Raw genomic sequence first — 4,159 nt, forward strand, 5'->3', positions numbered from 1 at the left:
TGAATGGAGCAGAGAGGAGAGAAATTGTAATCATCAATAAAGCAGGCAAAGCCTTGTTTCCTGGTTCAGTAAAGCAGGACCCTGACCCTGTCCCATTTTACATTCAGCATTGGCTTTCTTCTCTTCTCTTGGTTGGTGTTTCCACTGCTGACAAAAAGATAAAAGAGGTCTCTTTCTTACACTTCACTTCCTTCTAGGAATTTCCCTGAACCTCTTGATCTAACTCAGACTCCACTTACTCTGTAACGTTACCCATTGCAACCTTTATTATCAATTTGATGTCTTCTTTATATTTCTTTGTTTTCATTAAAATGACAGCAATACATGGTATCAACCCTAAAAGGACATGACAGAAGCAACATTTCTCCTGGCAGGCTTCTTAACCTTATGTGAACCCTTTAGTAATTTGCTTGTAGGTCCTCAAGGCCCCTGGTTCTTTGCTAGGTTATTCCTTTTTTCACATTCTACTTCCTTTAATGGCTACCTTTGAAGATCCTTGATCTTGTTCTCTCCTACCAGTCCCATTCCCTTCCTTGTTCTGTAATGTCCCCAGTACGTTAGAGATTACATCACGTTGAGATTTGAAACTGAAAAGGAGGTCAAACTAGCTAGCCTTGTCTCAGAATTGCTTTTAAAATTGTTGTGGGAGATGCCCCAACATGCATGTGATGGCCAGTACGATGCAGCCTAGGAGTCCAGAAATGAGTTTACTTTGTTTGTTTGTTTGATTCTGCCAAGAATTAAAAGTTAGAACATGTGTCACCAGAAAGTTTAGGGAGTCCCAGTGGAGTCACTATGTAATACCTGGAAAGATAGGGGGTCCCTCTTCAGCATTTCCAGTCTTGTTAATAAAACAATACAAGAATGGACTCAAACAGAAGATTGAGTTGAAAAGGAACACCTTAGGACAGGCAAGATGTAAATTTTGCACTACCTGGAAGGGAGAAGGAGAACAGAGAAGAGGGAACAAGAGTTATGTTGCAGCACAGAGGTCAGCCACTGGGCGACAGGCAGCTGCAAGGTGAAGGTGAGCATAAGAAAAGGACTAAGGAAGTCCACACTGTCAGTCACGGAGTTTAAAAGCATACTTAGGCTCTGGTCAGCATCTGAAAGGAAAAGACAAGAGGCAGAAGGAATAGTTACATTTTCTGAGTTAGTCCTCATTGAGGTGGGAATAGGCAGAGTGAGTTCTCTCTTTCCATCTTTATGTGATTTCCAGTAGTCAAACCCAATGCATGGTTGTTCTACAATGAAGACATACATCAGAAGAGGGACAGAAAAAGACTGGATTAAAAACTAACTGTAATTTCTCCTGGCAGAGGTAGGACACGGCCTCTGAAAAAGGAAGACTCCTAAGTTAGTGACCCTTTTTCCCTGATGTTCAGATGCTCAGTTTTGTTGTATTCTCTGGAGTGATGAGGTGAGAAAACAAGATAAAATAAGAATCAGAGCTTTCACATGAGACACCAAGAGGAACATTCTGGGAGAACTCTGACAAGCATCTTGTATAATGATGACAAGATTTTTAAGGTCAAAACATTTCTCAGAATCACACTGGTTCAGAGACTAGAGAAAATGCCAGGATTAACCTGGAGATAGAGTTAAAACTACAGAAAAAAATCTACACTGAGAATTTTATTATTTCATATTTAAGTATATATATATATGTGTGTGTGTGTGTGTGTGTGTGTGTTAAATGAAATTATACGATTGGCTGAAAATGTCTCCCCTATGAGTCATAGACTAATGGAAACTTCATGGTCAGGCATGAGAAACTTCCCTTAAGTTGTGAGTCAGGAGAGTCCACGATACTCCTCCAAAAGCACAGGCTTCTTCTGTTGCCCTTCCTTGGGCCCCAGAGGTTCAAGGGCGCTGTGCTGAAGACACAGGACACTTTAGGTAAAGGACACATAGAAATCAAGCTGCATCTGATCAAAAGTGTCCTTCCTGAGACCCAGTTTCCCTAACATCAGAAGGAGCTGTGAGAGTTTCCAAGGGAGGAGAGCATTCTGTAATCCTGCCCAGCTGGGACTCCTGTGAGCTACAGTGATGATCATCACACTGAGGTAGCTAAAAGTGCAGGGGTGGCATTTATGTGTTGGTGGTGACCCACACTTGTCTAATTGTATGTCAAACGACTGAGCAAGAAGAAAATCATGCCTGGTAACTGAAAACCTAAGCAACCACCTGCTGCTAGTGAGGTCACAGACCTCAGAGGAGAGCCCACTATGGCCAATTTCCTTTCCCAGAATATGCCTCATTGCTTTCCAAATACTCTTCTTTATACCCACAGGTACATGGAGCTTTCACTCACCACCAAAGATACTTCTTTTCACAGCTGCCAGAGATTACTTCAGAAAGCCACAGCTGGTCAAAAAGCAGAGAACAACTGACTTTGTGGTGCCCAGCCTCGGTTGATAACATAAGACAGAGAAAATACTGAGGAACAGGGTGCAGAAGACAACAAGAGTCAGAAGACCACAAAGTCTGAGGCAATGTTGAGTCTTCTGGATATGAATGGATGATAAATTCATGATACCTCAACATTATGGCCTTTTAAACAAAACCTGAACACTGACAGTTGACATGGCAAAGTGGATGTGGGAATTAGAATGGGTTGTCACACTTAGATGAACGGTCACAAGTAGTAAAAAGCTATGGAGAGGCAGAAGTAGTCTTACCCAGAAATGGTTAGGATTAGGGTTAAGATCAGGGTTAGGATTAATCCTAAATGTTCAGTCCTAATACCTATCTATTGGTTTATATCTATCTATCTGTCTCTATCTATCTATCTATCTATCTATCTATCTATCTATCTATCTATCTATCTATCATCTATCTGTATATCTATATATACAAGCCATACTAAATGCAGCAGATTGAGTTTATGTATTTATTTGTTAGTAGATATTTCCCAGTAATAAAGAATTAGAAATCATACATTTGTAAAGAAATATAGGGTGTGGAAGGGACTGCACGAAGGATGAAAAGTGCCTGATGCTCTAATATTTTAATAAACAAAAGTACACTGGCTTCATAGCACACTTTCAAATTAAATAAAATTCAAAATTAAACAAAGCAGAACTTCTACTGTTAGAGGCAAGGGCAATCCAAAGAATCAATGAAACAAAGAGCTGGTTCTTTGAGAAAGTCAACAAGATTGACAAACCTTTATCCAAACTAATCAAAATGCAGAGAGAGAACATGCAAATTGACAAGATCAGAAATGAAAAGGGGGACATAACAACAGACACTGAGGAAATTCAGAAAATTATTAGGACTTACTACAAAGGCCTATATGCCACAACATTGGAAAATGTAAAAGAAATGGACTTGTTTTTAGATAAATACCATATACCAAAATTGAATCAAGACCACGTGAACAATTTACATAGACCTATAAGTCGTGAGGAAATAGAAGCTATCATAAAAAAACCTCCCAACCAAACAAAGCCCAGGACCAGATGGTTTAAATGCAGAGTTTTACCAGAACTTCCAAGAATAGCTGATATATATACTCCTTAATGTGTTTCACATAATAGAAACAGAAGAATCATTGCCAAACTCTTTTTATGAAGCTGCAGTTACCCTGATACCAAAACCACACAAAGATTCAACCAAGAAAGAGAATTGCAGACCAATCTCGCTCATGAACATCGATGCAAAAATTCTCAATAAAATAATGGCAAACTGAATCCATGAACACATCAAAAAATTATCCAATATGATCAAGTAAACTTCATCCCAGAGAAGCAGGGCTGGTTCAACATATGAAAATCTATCAATGTAATCTATCATATAAATAAACTGAAAGGAAAAAACCATATGATCATTTCATTAGATGCTGAAAAAGCATTTGACAAAATTCAACACCCCTTTATGATAAAGGTCCTGGAGAGGTTAGGGATACAAAGATCATATCTAAATATAACGAAAGCAATATACAGCAAGCCAACAGCTAATATCAAATTAAATGGAAAGAAACTCAAAGCCATTCCACTAAAATCAGGAACAAGATAAGGCTGTCCACTCTCAACATCTCTCTTCAACATAGTGCTTGACGTTCTAGCAATAGCAATAAGACAACATAAGGAAATCAAAGGGATTAGAATCAGAATGGAAGAAGTCAAATTTTTATTATTTGCAGATGATATGACAG

The sequence above is a fragment of the Myodes glareolus genome, chromosome 9, assembly GCF_982192425.1.
Source record: "Myodes glareolus chromosome 9, mMyoGla1.1, whole genome shotgun sequence".
Lineage (NCBI taxonomy): Eukaryota > Metazoa > Chordata > Mammalia > Rodentia > Cricetidae > Myodes > Myodes glareolus.